The 22,298-nt window shown below is 39.7% G+C and overlaps 1 long non-coding RNA gene across 1 annotated transcript in view; it reads right to left on the reverse strand.

Moving 5' to 3' along the window:
• Positions 1-22,298, reverse strand: part of LOC145536222 (uncharacterized) — a 312,877-nt gene that overhangs the window by 268,264 nt on the left and 22,315 nt on the right. The window contains exon 3 of the long non-coding RNA XR_014075706.1: positions 4,086-4,181. This is a non-coding gene — a long non-coding RNA (uncharacterized LOC145536222). The remainder of the gene's footprint in view (positions 1-4,085; positions 4,182-22,298) is intronic.

The following is a 22,298-nucleotide window of genomic DNA, read 5'->3' on the forward strand; positions in this document are numbered from 1 at the left end:
ACAATAAAAAGAAATGAATAATAAATGTTAAAAAGAGAACAGATGATACAACAGTCTCCAAGAAAATAAACTATTAGAATTAATAGAGGGTTCGGTGAGGTGGCTCCTTACAAACTATGCATAAAACCAATTCATCACTTTCCTTTATATAAGCAATAACCTATTAGTAAATGTAATGAAAAATCTCATTCACCATAACATTAAAAATTACTCTCATTCTCAATAGCAATGAGTTATAAAATACTCAGGAGTAAATGAGATAACAAGAAAAGTGTTAAGACTCATACTAAGAAAATTCCAATGAAGGACATGAAAAAAGACCTAAACCCTACATGGGAGATTCAATTTGGTAGAGATGTTAGTCTCCAGAGAATCTGTATAAACAATGTAATTGCACTCAGAATTCTATTTTTTCCAAGTTATAGGCAAAATAAATTATAAATTTATCACAGATTTAAATAAGAATAATTGCTATAATTTATTGTGAGCTTACTATGTGCCAAGCATTGGGCTAGATTCCTTATAATCATTCACCTTAGTTTGTTTAATCCTTGGAATGACTCTATGCCTATTTTACAGATGGGGAAATCAAGGCACTGAGAGGAAAACTGACTTGCCCAAGGTCACACAGCTAGTTAGTTGACCAATAACTCAAACATAAGCTTGTCTACATCAATGTCTATGCTATTGAGTCTTTTTCTTTTTTTTGGCTGCACCATGTGTCATGTGAGATCTTAGTTCCCTGACCGGAGATTGAACCCACACCCTCTGTGGAAGCGAGGATTCTTAACCACTGGACTATTAGGGAAGTCCCTAAATCGACTTTTGAGAAATAAATATTGTATATATTTAAAGTATACAACATGACATTTTGATATGTGTATATACTGTAAAATGATTACCACAATCAAATAATTAACATATCCATCACCTCCACAGTTACTTTGGTGTGTGTGTACACGAGCAGACCCATGTATGTGCAAAGAGAACACTTGATCTACCACTAGTCACTATGTGCCTTGCCTATCTAAGTGTGTAAAAAATTAAAACCATAAAAGTATCAGAAAAAATATATACTTAAGTGAATTTCCTGGGGAGTCCAATGGTTAGGACTCAGCACGCTCACTGCCCGGGCCCGGGGTTCAACTCCTGATTAGGGAGCTAAGATCCCACAAGCCTTGCAGCATGACCAAAAATATACATATATGTATATACATATATTGGGCTTTCCTGGTGGCTCAGATGGTAAAGAAACAGCCTGCCAATGCAGTAGACATGGATTCGATCACTGGGTTGAGAAGATCCCCTGGAGTAGGGCATGGCAACCCACTCCAGTATTTTTGCCTGGGAAATCTCATGGACAGAGGAGCCTGGCAGGCTAGAGTCCATAGGATCACAAAGAGTCGGACACAACTGAGCGACTAAGCACAGCATATATATACATATATATATACACATACATACACACATATATATATAAAGACACACACATAAAGAGAGAAGAGGGATTTTGTATTTTGTTTTTAATCATGGGGTAGAAGGCCTTTCTTTGCTTGACATTAGGACCAGGAAATAACAAGGGAAAACCTAGTATCTCTGCTTACATAAAAATATAAAACTTTTGTATAAGAATTAAAAAGATACCAGAAACAAAGGTGAAAAAATAATTACAAACAAGAGGAAATATTTGCAATATTTATGAGAAATAGTTATTGCCTGTACAATGCAGAAAGTTTCTACATATCAATTTTTAAATAACAACAAAAAAAAGAAAAACACACAGGGACTTCACAGAAGAAATTTACAAAATATCAAGAAACAAAAAGATATTCAATTTTATCAAAATCAATACAATTCAACTTTATGGACCCTTTAAAAAAGATGGGATAGATTTATCTGTACTCACATAAAAATGTTTACAAGATGGATGTTGAGTAAAAACAATAAAGTTACAGATTACTATGCAAAGTATGATCCCAATCTATAATAAATAAAAAATGTGTCCATGTTATGTTTAGAAAGAGTTTGCTAGTGGGAATTTAGGGGCATAGGATTATAAGGTAGGAGAAAGTAGACCAAGTTTCATTTACTGTTGCATGTGATTTTGCAGGGGTTATTTTTGTTTGTTTGTTTGTTTGTTGCAACGAAGACACACTTTGATAATTCATCTGTATTAATTTTTATAACAATATTGCTTAAAAGTAGTTTGCATTGTAAAAAGTACAGAATCACATGGAGCAGATTATATGTTATACACATTAGGTATTATATGTGTGTATATATATAAAGCAAGAAAGAAAATGTGAAAAATACAAGGTAAAAATAATAATGCTTATTTTTATATTGCAGGTAGGGGATCTTAGAAGAAACACTCTTAGTTAGCCATGAACAGTTATCTCTGGGGTTTGGGGTTGCAGAGGCCTTTAATTTTTATTTAATATGTCCTATTTCAGCATCATTTGACACTAAGCAGAGGAAAACTGAACCTGTTAGTCCTATGGGAATCAATGAGAAGTTCACTGGCCCTGGGAATAAGAACTGGGTTCTGATACCAAGTCCGCCCCCTTGAGCTTCCAGTTTTCATATCTGTAAGACTGTTAACTCTAGCCAATTTCTGAAATTCTCCCAGTTCTAACAAGCTATCATTTTATGATGCTACATAATTGAAATTTCATTTATTACAAAATAACATTATCGGCATTATCAGCATTTGAAAATTGTCTGAAAATGATAACACTTCATGGGGAAAACTTTGAAGAGTTCGCTATTGCCATCCTCAGTTCCTGCTGCACACCAATTTAAAGTCTTTCTCCAAACAATTATCTATATTCTGATAGAAACAGCCAGCAAATAGACACGGGAGTTTGGCACAATAGCATTGACCTCTGCTGGTGTCATATCTAAAAAAGCACAGGTCAAATGAGAAGGCTGTTTTTTGTTATTTTGTTTGTTTGTTTTGTAAATACACAGAAGCCAGATATTCAATTCTCACTCTGACATGGTTCTCTGTATTTAGCACCCTCAAGTGCCCCACCTCCACCCCTATTCCAACCTCCTGCCTCATAGGTTCCCTTGTCAGCAGCATTCACTTTCAGAGAGATTGTAACTTTACTGAAAGAACACCAAAATACAATTCTACTCGCCATTAATCCTTGTCTTCTGCAGTCCTCCACAGTACAATCGCCTCTCTATTTCATTCATGGCTCCCCCATCTACAACCTGCACATATTTGCAGTTGATCCGAGAAGTAATTACTTTTGTACTGGGAACACCACAAGCCAACTCTTATTTCCACTGGGCACAAATATCAAGTAAGCATAATGTTCAGTTAAAGACTGAAGTGCTGCAGAACCTCCCACCAAAAAAAGGAAAAAAGGTTGTCTTGTTCTTTTACAAGATTTCAGGTTTCATTTGTTAAAAGAGGGGGGAAAAGCAGGAATTCCTTCAAACAGTTTAAATTGTCCAATTTTTTTACCTGTCCAATTTATCATTTTTGGAGCCATTTTCTTGGTTTGAAATCAGATATATATCTGCAAAAATATATCTAGGAAATATAGAAAATAATGTTGCACATTTTTCAGTAGCCCAACAGATGTGTTCTGTTTAAATCAGATTAAAATTACCATTTGAAGACTATTGCTTGGATAATAATGGCAGAAACATATTCAAAGTAAATGATGGTAAGAATTAAATCTGTAAAAATAAACTTTGTTCTTGAGAGTGAATTTACTGGGGCCTGCAATCATTTGAAATGCATATGCTAATAGAAATCAAATATTGCAAAAACAAGTGAGCATCACATTTCATTACAAAAATAATCAAATAATTTCTCCTATATTATTATTGTTTTTCAACTACTTAAAATTTAACAAACGCCCCTATTCTGGCAAATATGAGAGAAGTTGCCTCAACTAATACTGCATAAGGATATCTTGTCTTGGGAAATGGTCCTCCCCTAACTGTTCTAACTTGTGTTATTCTCTTAATGACTTGTGTTTCATTTGAAGTTAGGGGTGTGTGTGTGTGTGTGCGTGTGTGTGTGCGCGCGCATACATCCACCCATACAAAGACAAATGCCCACATACCTGATACAAACAAGAGGGCTGGTCCTTGACTAGTTTGTCTTCCTTGTCTTATTAATATAACTTCTAATCACACACCAGAGCCTATAATCTTGAACTCTGAAAAACAAAATACATTCATCAATGTTTGAAAAGTAACCCCCAAGAAATGCATTCCTAAATCCTTTAAAATAAACAAATTAAGAGTCAAAGAATAGAAATTCAAGGAGATTTAAATTTGAATTAGCTTAACTACTTTTGACAAGTTTACACATGAAAGACACCAAGATTGTATGTACTACTTGCTGCTTTAAGAAGTTTCATTCTGTCTGTCTATATAAAAAGTTTCAGCCAAAGTTAAATCAATCTCCTCTACTGATTTTCAACATTAGACAAATACCCAGCCTTTTTTTTTTTGAACCCTGCTTTCAGCCTGACTTTTTCCCCAATTGAAATTCAGGCCCTCAATGGTTGGTTTTTCTTGGTTCAAAATGTTGATAAAAAAGGGTTTTCTCCACTCCCTCAATTTGATGTGACAGGCTTCTGACATGAATAATGGAAGCACTTCTTTCTCAGGCAAATCAACTTAATTTAGCAAGCCTTTATACTCTCAGTGGGCAAGCCACAATCCCCAAGATTCCATGAGAGCCTTTAAGTTAGACGAAATCTTTAGAATTTGCAGAAAATGTATAAAGTAAACAACACTTATTTTGTCACAATACTTGAATAACTTTTATGCAGGAGTTACAGATGAATATATTACTTCCTAATCAGATCTTGATTTACAAGCAATTTACAAGCTCAAGTGAAACTAGCCCTCAGTAAGAAAAATAAGAGAAGCCTTTACACAAATAAATTTTAAAGCCTGAAGATTGAAAACAAAACACAACAAAAAGCTGAGGAAACAAAAAACCAACATCCTCTCTTCCCGAAAAAACACATACATAAAAATCAAGGTCCATATATACCTTATAAGGCTGAGTAGAGTTTATAACAGCATTAGAAAAGAATTATTCTGAACAATCCTTTTAAGCCGAACCTGGGAGAACTGAAAGGGTAGCAGCACTTCCTAGCTATCAGATTAAAAGGAATAGATCCTACAGTCATTTCCACTTTCAAATTCAGGACACAGTTATTCCCCTGAGAACATTTCAGAACAGAAAGAAGACATGTTAATAATGCATTAGTGAAAGAGGAACGAGGCTCATAAGAATAAAAGTAAGACATGCGCTTTCTGAGTTGGCCATTGAAGAATGATTAAAAAATGAAGGCAATCAGACTTGGAGTGCAACAGATTTTGCATTGAAACAGTCTCTAACAGAATATGGCAGTTGGCATTTGCCCCCTGGCCTTTGGTATCATTTATATAAGGGGAAGTTGGGAAGGAAGGAAAGAACACAGGACTGGCAATTTGGAGACCTGCTCCCAGCTCAGCCAGAAAATTTCCTGTGACCTTAGACAAGTCCTTTCTCTTTTCTGGGTTTCTGATTCCTCTTTGGTTCAATGATAAGGTAGAACTAAGTGATCTCCAAGTTTCCTTTGAAATCTAAAGTGCTCTATTTCCATAGCCTGGTGACAAAAGTCTAGATGAATGGTGATGAAAGTACTGAAGTACTACATGTACTAAATAAATCTTAGAGGATGCTTTACAACTCTGGGCTTGGGGCCTGACCAGGTTTGCAGATCCACCTTGAGTTCCTCTGACAGTTTTCCATCACTTACTGTTACCAAATATATTTTTCTAAATACATGCATCTACAGAGGAAAACTCCAGCAACTGAGTTTCTTGGAGCAAACACCATTCTTTTTACTCTAAACTTTTTCTTATTATCAACATCTGAGAGTATTTATAAAATGGTAAATCATAATTGAGAAGAAAATTTCACCTACAGGCACACTTTTTCCAGTCCTCAGTGTATTATAATTTTCAGCATACAAATAAAAATATAATTCTGTCCCAATAATATATTCTTTTAATAAGGAGAGCTTCTGTTTTACTGTGGCTTAAAATTTTTATGAAGCTATGTTCAAATAAAAAAAAAACTGGCTTCCTTAATTGTCAGACTTTTCACATTATATTTCAACTTCAATTTATCAATATATGTTTAAGGTTGTGGGATTCATAAATTAGGAGGTAACTATTCCAGTAAAAAAAAAAAAAAGATGCTCTAAATTTCAAATAGAAATACACCCTTAATTGCAGTGAACTATTTTCACATAAATATTGTTTCAGAGAATAAAAAACTTAAAATACATACTACACATCTTTAAGCCTTTCCTCCTCCCTCTCTCAATTAGCTTATCAGCCAATTAGAGGTTCCAACAATTACAAATGTCAGAGAAGGGAGAAAGAAAAGAAAAACGGGAACCTAGTCAAGGTAGAAGAAAATCCTTTATGTTAAAGGGTGTCCACCATTAACCTCTGAAGCATTTTACTCCACCTTGATGGATTTGTTATTCCCAGTCTCGACCCCTCCCACCTTCTTTCCCTATTATAATTGTTAGGTCAGTTAATTGGCTGATTAAGGATACCCTGGAATTTTTATTAACTGGCAATTAGATTCAGACCCGAGGCATATAGGATCCTTTCTTCTTGAGAGTGTCCCTTGAGTTACAAAGATTAATAAAGTCAAATGGGTTTTAAAGTTTGGTTTAGTTGATTTAGCCTTCTTGTATGGAGATTTTAGCATCATCCACAGCTTTAATATCATCTCAGTTGCTTTCAAAGCAAACTGCACACACTGGAGAGCAGCAGCCTGGGAATATGGTCAAATCACAAGCCCTAGAGGTGTTTCCATGTGCTGTAATAACAATTCTTATATTTTATTCACAACACTCTTATTTTCTTTTTGTCCAGGTCCATTCTAATAGCAAACCCAATTTCTCCATTCAAAGAGCCCACAGGAGTATGATATATGACATCCTTAATCCCCTTGGCCTAGTTAAATCCTCTCAGAGTCTCTTTCCATAACTTCTCCAAGACAAGGTAGCACTTGTGAAGATCCATTACACTAGATGTCCTGTTATGGGCAAGGCAAATGTTCCCTTATAATCCAAAAACGATTTGTGTGTTATTACAAGAAAAAGGTGCACTTGTATTAAAATTACAACCCAGTGACACAGAATTTGGCATATCGATAATAACAAGGGCAAGCAGCTGCAGAATGTATTGGGAGGGTTGTCCCAGGAAAATGCTGAAAGCAATATAAAGGAATAACTTAACCCAAGAGCTTTGGATCATATATGGCTCAAGTAAAAATTATGGCTCTCCCAGGTACTTAAAAGTGTGACCTTGGGGGACTTCCCTGGCGATCCAGTGGTTAAAACTCTAAGCTTCCAATGCCATGCAGGGAGCTTGGGTTCAATCCCTGGTAGGGAACTGAAATCCCACACGCTGAGCATGTGGCAAAAAAAAAAAAAAAAAAAAAAAGTATGACCTAGGGTTTGTAACTGAGCATTGTTTTTTTTCCCTTGGTAACATGAACATAATAACAGGTGTGATGGGAGGATTACGAGACAATGCATGCAAAGACTTTGTCTTGGTGCATGGCATGTAGTAAGCGTTCAATAAACAACAGCTGGTCTTTCCTCATTCGATTTACTGGCTGGCTGAGTAAACCAAATGTTTAAGGGAATGTTTGCTATTCTGTAGATACAGTCATATTGGAGAAGGAAATGGCAACCCACTCCAGTGTTCTTGCCTGGAGAATCCCAGGGACAGTGGAGCCCGGTGGGCTTCCGTCTATGGGGTCGCACAGAGTCGGACACGACTGAAGCGACGCAGCAGCAGCAGATACAGTCATAGAACTTGGGAAAATCTATAGGACAGAGGTCAGAGAGCACACAATCACGGTGTGTGGAGGGTTGAAAGGGTTTGCCCATGACAGACCCAGGATTGGGGAAATGTAACATTCCTGGGATCTGGTTCTGTCAGGCCGAACGAAGCGGGGAGCCACGGGACCTGTCCAACTGCTGAAGCCTGCCACTTATTCACAGAAGCTGCCGCACCTTTGGAGTAAGAGATGTGCAGAATTACACCAGGCAACTCAGAATCCCAAGCACATAGAGATGAAAAGCATGGACTGTGAGGGACTTCCCTGGTGGTCCAGTGGCTAAGACTCCACGCTCCCAATGCAAGGAGCCCAGGTTCAATCCCTGGTCAGGGAACTAGATCTCACTTGCCACAACTAAGAGTTAACATGTCACAACTAAAGATCCTGAGTGCCACAACTAACACCCCATGCAGCCAAATAAATAATGAAAAGAAAAAAAAAAAACTCCTGGACTATGGAACCAGACTTTTGGGGTTTTAATCTCTGCTGTTACTAAGCTGTTTCACTTTAGACAATATAGTTAACCTCTCTGTGCCTCAATTTCTTCCTCTGTAAAATAGGGGACGGTAACAAGTCCAATTTATAATCTATGTTATAAAATTAAATGAGTTAATATTTGTAAAACTTTTAGAAGAGTCCCTGGCAAAATTCTGTTTTACATAAGCTTTTACGGGCTTCCCTGTTGGCTCAGCAGTAAAGAATTGGCCTGCAACACAGGAGACGCAGGTTTGATCTCTGAGTTGAGAAGACCCCTGGAGGAGGGCATGGCAACCCACTCCAGTATTCTTGCCTGGGAGAATTCCATGGACAGAGGAGCCCAGCAGGCTATAGTCCATGGGGTTGCAAAGAGTTGGACTCAACTTAGTGACTAAACGGCCTTCCCTGATAACTCAGTTGGTAAAGAGTCTGCCTGCAATGCAGGAGACCTGGGTTCGATCCCTGGGTTGGGAAGATCCCCTGGAGAAGGGAAAGGCTACCCACTCCAGTATTCTGGCCTGGAGAATTCCATAGACTGTATAGTCCATGGGGTCGCACAGAGTCGGACATGACTGAGTGACTTTCACTAGCAACTAAACAGCAAGTTTTTTTTTTTAAACCAAATTTAATAAATAAAATCCGTAGCAGTATTCACTTCACCCTCATGTCACTGGCATCCTGCCCTCCAAATGGAAAGTGCTTAGGAGACACATGATGTATTTGATTCTTGTACCAGTTTTGCAAAATGGCAGTGAGGTGACCAGAGGCCATAAAGGGAAGACAGTGATGGAGTGAGGACTTCAAAATCCAGTACAAGTTTCCCCATGTTGGAAAGTAGAACATTCCTATGAAACCATCTATAAGCCAAAATGGCATAAAGTGAAGAAGCAATTACCTTAGGATACATCTTGCTAAGAGAGGCACAAGATAAATGGGAAGAAAGCACAGATGCTCACAGACATAGCTCAAAGCTACAGTGGCTGGGCGCTGCAATGCTGACTGTAGAAGGGGAAGGAGCTTGGCCATGACACTCTCACAGCCTGGGGTGCACTGCACACTGCTGCCATAACTGTTTGTTGCAAAATAAACACTATTTTATTTTTTCACCTTTTTCTGTAAAAGCAGAAATCCTCTTCAGATTTCTCTGGGTTAGCAAAAACAGGTACTAATGTAAGTCAAAAAAGCAAAGTGGCATAAAGCAAACTTTCGAAAAGCAGGGTTACCCATACTCCTTTTTCTCATTTACTTGCTTAATATCCCACTGACATAAAGTGACATACAGTATCCACCACCGTCATCAGTCCTTTAACCTGAGAGAAAAAGGACATGGAGAGGTCTAGCACTGGACAAAACTGCAAAGGCAGTGAAGTCTATGTTTGAACCTTAATTCTCTCAAAGCTCCTCCTCATCTTAGAAGTTGCTTTCTCCTTTCCCTTCAACGTGCAAATGTTAAATCCAGTTCTTTAAAGAAAAATCCAAATGGAAGCACAGACTGTCAAGAGTTGGACAAGTTGGAAAAACTATGCCCAAGTTTTATGTTCTCATTTTATAGATGAGGTCACTGGTGCCCACAGAAAGGAAGTGACTTTAAATGATCAAATTCATATTTTTTTTCCAATCTCCTCAGATTCAGTATCAAGTTGCATTTAGAGAAGAACAATGGCCCGCTGTCATTCCAACATTGCCGTTTGGATTCTTTGTAGACTGGCAAGCCCTCCAAGAGTTCAAGCCAAATGCCACTTGGTGAGTTCTGATGTGCTGTTCACATGAGGCATTCCAATGCAAATCGAGTGTCTTGGTCATAACATCTTGGTCTTGTTCTTCCCCCAGATTTGCATCACTAATATATGCAAGTGCTGCATAGTCAAGGGCATCTGGGGGGTAAAACTACATAGGAAATGTTGCCCTTTCACGGTTCTGTTTTCTCAATGGAAATTTAAGTTACTATGGCAAGTTTCTCTAAAGTAGCATTTTACTCCAATTGTGAACCTGAAGGACTGTTAATCACATGACCAACGAATAAGCCATGTGGATTACGTGTAGCAGCATAGAAGCAAAGAGAAAGAATTTAGATTTTTAAAAATGAGATTATACATGGTGACTGTGGTTGATAACATCATATTGTGTAATTGAGACTTGGTAAGAAAATAAACAATTGTTCACACACACACAGGTAAATATGTCAGGTGATGGACATGTTAATTAACTCAGTGGGGAGGGGGGGAATCCTTTCACAGTGTGTACATATATCAAATCATTGGGTTGTACACTTTAAATATTTTACAATTTTGCCAAATTATACTTCAATAAAGCTGGTGGAGGGGAGTGGAGAAAGATATTGCTGTCTAATCTTCCCCTCATTTTATCTATGAGGAAACTAAAGTCCAGAGAAGGCAAATCACAGAGTTAGTTAGGGCCAGAATAAAGCTGAGAACCCAGTCTCCTAAATCCTGGTCCGGGTTCCTTCTCCCACATGATTCTGTGCAAAAGTTTCAGTTTATGTGGAATTCCTTCAACAATAAATAAAAGACTTGACATAGATATGAACCATGTTATCACAGGGCAGGTTATTAGGACTTAGTCTAACAAAGTCACAGTCCCTTCTGTGTTAAACGTTGCTTTCTCTTTGCAGGCAGAAAATACATTATAATTTCAGTTACAATTTTTCCAGAAGCTCTGAGTCTTGGAGATGAATGTTGCTAGGGAATACTAATAATAGGTCAAAATAGCACTCAAAGCCTGTGTCAGAACAGAAACCCCCTAGAAATATTTACTCAGCACTGTACCTTTCAACATTTGAAAATGCTTGATTGTAGTCAATTAAGGGGAGGGCTTTTTTTTTTTTAGATAACCACACTGAATTTAGAGAAATCCAATCATATAGCATTTTAATAGCACATTTCTTCCCCTAATTTTCTTAGTCATCTGCTGATCTTTATTTGCCAGTGGAAACCATACATTAACGTTGCAGTTTGGAAGAAAATGAATAACATTTCTTACTACGTTATAGGTCAACAGTTAACACAGCAGAAGTTTCATTTCTCTCCCATTAAAATTGTTTATTTGCCTCATCTTGACAGATTCCCTGGTAGCTCAGTTGGTAAACAATCTGCCTGCAATGCAGGAGACCCTAGTTAGATTCCTGGGTTGGGAAGATCCCCTGGAGAAGGGATAGGCTACCCACTCCAGTATTCTTTGGCTTCCCTGGTGGCTCTGCTGGTAAAGAATCCGCCTGCAATGCAGGAGACCTGGGTTAGATCCCTGGGTGGGGAAGATCCCCTGGAGAAGGGAAAGGCTACCAACTCCAGTATTCTGGCCTGGAGAATTCCATGGACTGTATAGTCCATGTGGTAGCAAAGAGTTGGACACAACTGAACGACTTTCACTTTCACTTTCAATAAGATACGAAATATACAAGGTGGTGACCTATGTCAGTAGGTTTTGGTGTTTCTAGGGTTTTCTTGTTAATTGGCTCCATTATATGTCAGATCTGATTCTTCCACGCCACTGTTAAGGTTGATGATTCTTCAGAACACCACTGGAAAGGGAAATAGAAGGAATTTCACCAAAACAAGGAACTAGCTCCTATCTATAAAAGATAGTGATTCAGGAGCCTATCAACATCATTTCATAGAAACACACTCCACTTGGTACGCAAGAGCCACAGCCAGCTTCTCTAGGAACCTCCAATTAAAAAGCTGAGACCTACTGGAAAAAAAAAACAAGGAACCAGGCGCAAAATTTCCTGAGGACGGACCCATGGTTTTTACTTCTATGGTTAGGAAAATAAAATGTATTCCATCCTGAGAAATTCCATGAGTATTAAAAAGAATGTTTTACTGGGAAGAAAGAACAAAAAAAAAACTACTCAATTTGAAATTCTGCACTGATTTCAGAGGTTTCAGGTTAGAACACATTACTGGAAATAGAAAACTGACTAATATGAAGAAATTATTCTTGCCAACATCAAGGAAGGACCTGTCCCATGGAGCTATGTGTATTTTATTTCACCTAATAAATGCCCTCTTTAGTGGTTGGGTATACGATCATTTTTTGGTAAAATTATATGCTAATATCTCCAGTGGAGCTCACTTTTTGAACTAATGGAATATTGTTTTACAATTTGAATACTCCCTCTCTAATGTATCTATTGTTAGTCTGGGGATTTATGTTCATTAAATTGCTAAACAGAGAGCTAGCCTGCATATCCTTATCTCTGGGCACTTGAAGGACAGGACTTGGGGGAAGCAGACAATCAGGGTAGGAGCATGGTAAGGACACTGGCCAGGAAGTCAAAAGGCCTTGCTTGAATCCAGTTCCACCAGTTACTAGCCAAAGGTCTGCAGCTAAGTCAGAGTATCTTTCTGAGCCTCAATTTCCTTACCTGTAATAATGTCACATAAAGAAACTATGAGCACCAAATGTAAACTGTAAACTGTAACATGCTAGACAAAGTTGATAATCAATAATCAGTCAGTTCAGTTGCTTAGTCATGTCTGACTCTTTGCAACCCCATGGACTGCAGCACACCAGGCTTCCCTGTCCATCACCAACTCCCAGAGCCTACTCAAGCTCATGTCTGTCGTGTTGGTGATGCCATCCAAGCATCTCGTCCTCTGTCATCCCCTTCTCCTCCCGTCTTCAATCTTTCCCAGCATCAGGGTCTTTTCCAATGAATCAGTTCTTTGCATCAGGTGGCTAAAGTATTGGAGTTTCAGCTTCAGCGTCAGTCCTTCCAGTGAATACTCAGGACTGGTTTCCTTTAGGATGGACTGGTTGGATCTCCTTGCAGTCCAAAGGACTCTCAAGAGTCTTCTCCAACAGCACAGTTCAAAAGCATCAATTCTTCGGCACTTAGCTTTCTTCACAGTCCAACTCTCACATCCATACATGACTACTGGAAAAACCATAGTTTTGACTAGACGGACCTTTGTTGGTAATAGTAACTATATGTAAAACAGATAGCCAGTGGGAGTCTGATGTACGATGCAGGACACCCAAGGTTGGTGCTCTGTGACAACCTGGAGGGGTTGGGTGGGGAGGGGGGTTGGGATGGGGATTCAGGAGAGAGGGGACACATGTATACCTATGGTCAATTCATACTGATGTATGGCAAAAGCCATCACAATACTGTAAAGTAATTATCCTCTAAATAAAATAAACTTTTAAATGATATAAAAAATAATATCAATTAATTAAATACCCTCTACTCCCCCTTCCAAAGCCAACAATGGACATATATAATCAGTAGCTAACAGGAAAATGCCACATCAAAAAACATAATTTTTTATTGAAGTATGGTTGATTTACAATGTTGTGCTAGTTTCAAAGTGATTCTGTTATTCATATTTTTTCAGATTATTTTCCATTATAGATTATTTTATGAGATACTGAATATAGTTCCCTATGCTATACAGTAAGTCCTTCTTGCTTATCTGTTTTATGTATAGTAGCTCATATCTGTTAATCCCAAACTCCTAATTTATTCCTCCCCTCACCTTTCCCCTTTGGTAACCATAAGTTTGTTTTCTATGTCTGTGAGTCTGTTTCTGTTTTGTAAATAAGTTCATTTGTATTATTTTTCCAATTCTACATATGAGTGATATCATGTGGTATCGGTCTTTCTCCAACTTACTTCACTTAGTATGATCATCTCTAGGCCCATCAAAGAACATAATTTTAATCAAATAGCCTATGTTTGGAGCCCTGGCTTGAAAAGGAAAAGCCTGCAGTCACAGGGAACATCAGAAAAGGCACACCAGGTTGGAGCTAACTTGGCCTCTGTGGAGTCTCTGGCACCAAGGTACATTATGGGAATACAACAAAGCTTCACCCCAGACTGACTGTTCAGAAAATGCATGCAGAAAACCTCATGGGGTCAGTGAACTTCACCCTGTTAGGATCTATCTCAAACTTGATCCTGTAGAATATGTTGAGAGTAACTCATTAAATTAACTGACCTCAAAATACTGATTCTTTAAGACCCAGTTTCATTACATCTTCCATAGCCAGCCTCTGAATCTCTTCAAAAAGAATTAATCTCTCCCCTAGTTTGTGTCCCAAATAAAAGTGGTACCCCTCTAGTAATGGCACTCAGGCACATTGTGTTTATCTTAGAATCTGTGTGTGTTTGTGTACATGCATGTGTGCATACATACTTGTGTACTGCATCACTCATAAGAATCTGCTTGCAATGCAGGAGACCCAGGTTCAATTCCTGGGTTGGGAAGATCCCCTGGAGAAGGGAATGGCAACCCACTCTAGTATTCTTGCCTAGAGAATCCCATAGACAGAGGAGCCTGGCAGGCTATAGTCCATGGGGTCGCAAACAGTCAGACACAGATGAGCAACTAACACTTTTACTTCACTGTCTCACTCACAAGAGTATAATCTAAGCTCATTTCAGGAATCATATAATCCTTCATAGCATCGAGCACACTGCCTTACACATAGTAGTTGCTCAACAAGTACTGCTGACCATTAAAGGGAATAAAAATTATGCATTTACTGTTAAGCATTTTCTTTTTTTCTGTGTGCTGTCTACTTCAGGCTTTAAGGTCTTCCCCTTCTTATTGAATCCTGTGATTAAGGGGAAAAGTCCATAGAATTACAGCGGACTATAGGCATATTTTTAGAAAAATAGAAAAATCAGTATATAGCATAAGAATCATAATCAATGTTCCTAAAGAAAAGTGGTCAATGATTTAGGATCTGAGAGCAGGGATTCTCATTCTGGATGGAGCTGAGTATAGCCGTACTGTTAAACCCCTCAAGGGAGGTCAGTGTCCTTGAATTGTCATAAGTCCCTATCCCAGCTGGAGCTTAAGTCCATCTAGGATGGCACTGTCCAATACTGGAGCCACTAGCCACATGTGCCTATCTGACCACGTGATGTATGGAGACTGAATTGAGGTATACTGTAGATATAAAACACACAACAAATTTCAAAGACTTAGTACAAGATTCTAAAAATAAGATATCTCATTAGTAATTTTTATATTGATTACATGTTGAAATGAAAATATTTTCAATATATTAGGTTAAATAAAATATATCATTAAAGTTAATTTACCTTTTTCTTTTTAAATGTGGCTACTAGAAAATTGAGAATTACATATGTGGCTTGCATTATATTTCCATTGAACAGCACTAAAATTGGACCCCCTCAAAAAGAATCTATCCTTGCAACAATCCAAATGCTAATAACTAGCATTTCCACCATCTCCTCTTGAAACTAACATGACCCTCCAAACCAAAGTATTATGACACAGAGCACTAATACAAGACTACATTTTTATCTTCAAAGTATCTGAGTCTGTATGCAAGCTAGGAGCAGAAGTTCCAGATAAATGCCTTCCAAGCAGAGAAGAGACTTATAAAATTTTTCAAGAGTTACAAGTAAATAAGAAAAGGCATTCTTGAACTTCCTGAACAAAGAAACCTCAATATTTACCAACTCGTGCTGACATGATGCGACAACAAAGCAGAAAGGTAAAATAAAATCCAAAAGCTTTGCATGAGGTAGCACAGGGCTTGCGTCCCAACAATTGTTTGTTGAATTGAATTGAATTTGGAACAGGTTGTCTAATTGGATTTGATCTTTTTTAAACTGAATTCAATGAACCGGAGTATGTCCATACACAACCCTAAAGCTCTCCAGTGAGTCTATTAACACGTATTCAGGGTGGATACTGTGCATTCTTAGCCCTTTATATAGCAACTACTGGATGCCTGCTAGAGCACTAGCTGCTTCAGGGCAGAATTAGGCATAAGCGTAACCTTCATCGGAATAAATACCTTCTTATCCTCATGTTTCACCTAAGGTAGGCGAGCACCTGTGGCATGGGCCCTGGGGACAGCATCATAAATGAGCCTCCAACTACTGCACACATCTGTGGTAGTTAAATTTTATCATCCATAAAGATTTGGGCTCTGTGTATCAGGCACAGACAGCAACTGAAATTGGAGTATTAAAAAGAGACTTTAAGAGCTAGGAAGAACTCATTAACTAGGTGGGAGGAACCCTTTCACAATGTACGCATACCTCAAATCATCATGTTGTACATTTTAAATTATCTTACAATTTTATTTGTCAATTATAACAGTTAGAACTGGACATGGAACAACAGACTGGTTCCAAATAGGAAAAGGAGTACGTCAAGGCTGTATATTGTCACCCTGCTTATTTAACTTATATGCAGAGTACATCATGAGAAATGCTGGGCTGGAAGAAACACAAGCTGGAATCAAGATTGCCGGGAGAAATATCAATAACCTCAGATATGCGGATGACACCACCCTTATGGCAGAAAGTGAAGACGAACTAAAGAGCCTCTTGATGAAGGTGAAAGAGGAGAGTGAAAAAGTTGGCTTAAGGCTCAACGTTCAGAAAACTAAGATCATGGCATCTGGTCCCATCACTTCATGGGAAATAGATGGGGAAACAGTGGAAACAGTGTCAGACTTTATTTTTTTGGGCTCCAAAATCACTGCTGATGTGATTACAGCCATGAAATTACAAGACGCTTACTCCTTGGAAGGAAGGTTATGACCAACCTAGATAGTGTATTTAAAAGCAGAGACATTACTTTGCCAACAAAAGTCTGTCTAGTCAAGGCTATGGTTTTTCCAGTGGTCATGTATGGATGTGAGAGTTGGACGGTGAAGAAAGCTGAGCGCCGAAGAATTGATGCTTTTGAACTGTGGTGTTGGAGAAGACTCTTGAGAGTCCCTTGGACTTCAAGGAGATCCAATCAATCCATCCTAAAAGAGATCAATCCTGGGTGTTCATTGGAAGGTCTGATGTTGAAGCTGAAACTCCAATACTTTGGCCACCTCATGCGAAGGGTTAACTCATTGGAAAAGACCCTAATGCTGGGTAGGATTGGGGCTGGAAGGAGAAGGGGACGACAGAGGATGAGATGGTTGGATGGCATCACCGACTCGATGGACATGGGTTTGGGTGGACTCTGGGAGTTGGTGATGGACAGAGAGGCCTGGCGTGCTGCAGTTCATGGGGTCGCAAAGAGTCGGACACGACTGAGCGACTGAACTGAACTGAACTATACCTCAATAAAAAGGAGAGAAATGGGAAGAATCAATTTTCAAGCAAAGGGAATGTAAATACTGACAGAATAGCCCTGTTAAATTGCACATAATACCACTTAAAACATGAAAAACCCAAAGCAATATTAACAGGTCTATTCAGTTAATTCAGTGAAATACAAAGAGCAAAACATTCAACCCAGTCATTTGGCACTGTGAAAACAGACTATATGCAGTTGATGGATCAATCTGTTTACAATAGGTTGTGTGTTCACCCTGTGGGCACAGAATTAGTCTGTGACTATCGCCTTAGAAAAGGCAACAGTCTGATCAGATATAATAAAGTGAAGATGGTCACAGTAGTCCAGGAATCCCTGGTCAAACTTTACCCATATTAGGGCACCCTCACACTGGGCTGTTTTGAATGAAACCCAAATCTATTTACGTATTTTCCTAGCCTTCTTTATCACCTCCTTGTGTACCATTGAGCAGTTTTTGCGGAGACAAGCCACTATTACAATGTTGTCAAGGCCCTTCTCGTTTTCTAGTTCAAATCCTTGTTCATGCTGTTTGCTAAGTACTTGTTCCCTGTGACAGCTTTCAGCCAAACAGAACACACTGAATGCTGCATTCCAAACCACTCTGTCCTGCTGGGCTCTGAGTGAAACAAGCTCTTCAAACTTCATCATGTGAACTTTTCACAAGGAACAATCTCCCTCAGACAATTCCATTCAGAGATACTATCCGTGAAACTGGGACTCGGGGAAGGGGTGACATCACAGGCTTCCCTCTCCGACCAGGGTCATGACCACCAAGGTTGTATTCAAGAGGCTCCCACGTGGTGTGGCACATGACTTTCTTAATCATCTAACATTTCTCCCAACTTTCTCAGAAGCTTCCAATTTAAGATAGCCACACTTAAACACAAAATTAGGTACTGACGTCAAGAAAGCCGGGGACTTCAAGGAGGGAAGAAGGAGAAATTTGCAGCCAGGGTCTCTACTAGGGATACGAGAGGAAATGCAAGACACACTATATAATATGTGCCATATGTAGGGGTTTGGGGCAGTGTACTAGGAATCCTAGAAACACAAAGGATTCTATCCAACAAAGAGGCTGGGGGAAAAAAGATAAGAAAAAGGTGAGAAAATGGTAGTTGAAATGTCCAAAGCCCAGGTTTGGAGATGAGAGCTTTGACCCCGGCAGAAGGCTTATTGCACTGATGTGGTGAGCCAGCTTGCCGGCAGTCAGACAGGAGGGCAAGCACACGGCTGTAGTCAGCGGAATGTGGGGTTGTTTTCAGAAAAGCCTGCCTGGCAGCTCCTGAAGATGAGGAGAGCAGCTCATGCATTCAGGATGGTTTCTATTTCTGTTCTCATCAGAGTTGGGCCATGTGGACTCAATGGACTTCCAGGTGCACCTTTATTAATAGTCCAATGAGTCTATGAACTCATCTCTCTTTGAAACATCCTCCTGCTCGACTTGCTATTTTTGAGAAAGGAAACTGCCCAACTAAGGGGGCATTTGACTCTAATATACCCTTAAACATTCAATATTGTTTTGACTTCTTGACCTCCTAAGGAAGATGGAACACAAAAAGAGAGAGGTAAGCTGCTACATTCCCATCTTACAAGTGGCCAGGCCATCACCACTTGGTGAGTGGAGCTTGGAATTGTGTCAACATGGCAGTCCTGATTTTAAGGAACTCACAGAGCTCAGCTGTTCAGACACTAGATCATCGAAATGAGACTATCACAGAAAGAAGGTCATCACTACCACTGCCAATTAAATCAGAGACCAGAAAGTGCCAGAGCTTGCGTAGAACTTAAAGATCATCTAATAAAACCAACTCCTTTATTTCATATCAAGCAAAAAAAAAAAGGGCTCACTTGTTCAAGGTCAGTTATTAGGAAGGTCAAGACCTAAGCCAGGATCTTGTGTGCTTGCCACTGAAGCCTGAGACAGTACAATCATATTTACAAGCGAGAAAGAACACTGATAACTTTTTATATGCTACACTTCTTCCGGAAAGCACATTTAATACCTGATTAAAACCACTCCTCCAAAGTTTTGTTTTCAGCTGTTCTTCCCACAACATAACTCTATGACAAAAGTAATTCTTTCATTTAAAAAAAAAGTATGGTGTAATGTTGAATATGCCTTTTCAGTGTACATGTGCAGTAATGCAGATTCTTACCCACCTCCTACAAAAGAGACCCTCTTGGGGTGAACATTTTAAGTTCTCTTTAACTTTCTGTATATTAAAAAGCAGAGACATAACTTTGCCGAGAAAGGTCCATCTAGTTAAAGCTATGGTTTTTCCAGTAGTCACGTGTGGCTGTGAGAGTTGAACCATAAAGAAAGCTGAGCGCCAAAGAATTGATGCTTTTGAACTGTGGTGTTGAAGACCCCTGAGAGTCCCTTGGACTGCCAGGAGATCAAACCAGTCAATCCTGAAGGAAATTAACCCTGAATATTCATTGGAAGGACTGATGCTGAAGCTGAAACTCCAATACTTTGGCCACCTGATGCGAAGAGCTGACTCATTAGAAAAGACCCTAATGCTGGGAAAGACTGAAGGCGGGAGAAGAAGGGGATGACAGAGGATGAGATGGTTGGATGGCATCACCAACTCGATGGACATGAGTTTGAGCAAGCTCCAGGAACTGGTGATGGACAGGGAAGCCTGGCGTGCTGCAGTCCATGGGGTCGCAAAGAGTCGGACACGGCTGTGTGACTGAACTTGGATGAACTTGGTGTTTTACAGTCTCCTGGGGCAAAGACAAACTAACAAACACAGTGTTAAGTCCAAAGTGGGAACTCTGGGAAGAGGCATTTAATCCTAACTTGGAAGGGCAAGGAAGATATCCAAAAAAATAAAAAGGTAATGCGTGAGGTGAGCTTTGAAGACTGAGCTGGAGTGAAGGAGACAAAAAGGAATTTACGGCAGGGCATCATAGGCCAAGAAAGCAATAAGGTAAAATGGCCCAGAGTTCAGAGATGATAAAAAGTTTAGGAAACTTTAGTGGTCAAGGTAGGCTGGTGGCTACAGTGCAGTGGTAGTGGCAAGGGGTGACTTATATTCCCTGAATCCATAACTCCAACAGCTTCCCCCAAACAAACACAACAGAAAAAAGAAAGTATGCTTGCCAGGCCAGAAAGACTTCACAACAGTACAAGTTTCCTAGTTCCACTTGATCATCAACATATTAATTAAAATGCCAAACACAGTATAGGTGAGGAAGGTCCAGTGAAGTGAGCAACGGACTGGAACCAGCTAGGGGGTAGCAGTCCTACTAGTAATAGTAAGTCACTGTGGCCCTCCCTGATGAGGTCAGTTGTCTCATTTGTAAACTGAATAGTTAACCCTGCCCGAGATGATCTTTAAGGTCGCTCTTGATCTAAATTTGGGAAGAATTCCAGAGTCCAGAGATAATAAAAAGTTTAGGAAACTTTAAGTGATCCAGGTTGGCTGGTGGCTAGAGTGCAGTAGTGGTGGCAAGGGGTGACTTATATTCCCTGAATGCATAACTCCAATAGCTTCCCCCAAACAAACACAACAGAGAAAAGAAAGTATGCATATACTATTGGAAGAGGTCAGTAAACCTCCTGATTAACTAACAACAAGTCCTCCCCTGACCTCTACTCCATCATCAGTTCACAAAAGGCAAAGTGATCTAAGAGCAATGCTTCCTGTTTGTAATTTTGATTAGGAAGCAGTGGTCTAATGAATAAAATACTCAGCTACAGGTTAGGAAATCAGAGCCTTCTCTCAGTCTCCTATGAAAGGACCAAATGAGTTAATAACGTTTTTCCTCCGTCTTCTCAACTGTGCTTCTAGAAGAAAAATGTGTGCAATATGCAAAGTCATGATGAAGATAATACATACAAATGGGGAGATTCGCTTTAAGCTGGCACACAAGGTTCACCAGCAATAATTTCAAATGAGCCCCTTGAATCAATCACAAATCTCACAATGGGGTCACTGGAGTTTCAGACTTCACTGTGCACCATGACCACCAATGCCTCTTCCTGAAAGGAGATCACTTTCGGGACCCTCCCACTGAGACTGTAATTCACCTGGAGGGGGCTTCTGAAGCGGCCAGCTTCAGAAGGAACTCAGTGGATTCTCAAGGGAGGTGGTCATGGAACTGACCACACTTTGCAAAATGCTGAATCACATAGTCAGGAAAAGGCTGCAGGGGAGAATCATCTAGAAATTAGAGCATGGGCTTCAGGTGCCTTACCTGGGCAGCATATACACAGAGCAAAAGAGCAGAATAGCTATAACTGGGTCTGGATGAGGGCTTACTCATCCACCAATTAAATGAATATTTATTGTGTGCCCATGGATCAGGCACTGTTAGGCTCTGGGGGTTACAGAAGGAAACAAGACAAATGAGGTCCCCGCCCTCGTACTGACATGCCCTCTAACAGCTCTGTAAACCTACCTGTTAAAACTGCTGTGTGGCTCAGCCAGCCTTGTAGCCCCAAATGCCCCAGTGATTTCCTGCAGGAGGGCTCTCCAACACAAGAAGCAGAAGAATGATAAAAGGCAGGGCTGTTTTGTTTCTTTAAGACTAGCCCATCAAGAAATTCTGCAGCTGGAATTGAAGGCTTTCTCAGCCTAGAAGCAGGGCAGAACACACACGGAAGGTGCCTCCTACCTGCTATGGTTTAAGTGTAGGAGGTTCTAAGTGAGCAAAGGCTTCCCAGAGAAAGCCCTGTCAAGTCAAACATCTCCACAATCCTGGTTAACCAACTGGCAACTTCCGCAGGAAAGAACATCCCACGGGAATAGCCTGGTTACCACCAGCTCCAGTGTCTCACTGCCGGACCAGTCTTCCTAAAGCACAGATTGAGTGGTATCACCCTGCCCCAG

The sequence above is a fragment of the Giraffa tippelskirchi genome, chromosome X (genome assembly GCF_054371585.1).
Source record: "Giraffa tippelskirchi isolate mGirTip1 chromosome X, T2T-mGirTip1v1.2.pri, whole genome shotgun sequence".
In the NCBI taxonomy this organism is placed as follows: domain Eukaryota; kingdom Metazoa; phylum Chordata; class Mammalia; order Artiodactyla; family Giraffidae; genus Giraffa; species Giraffa tippelskirchi.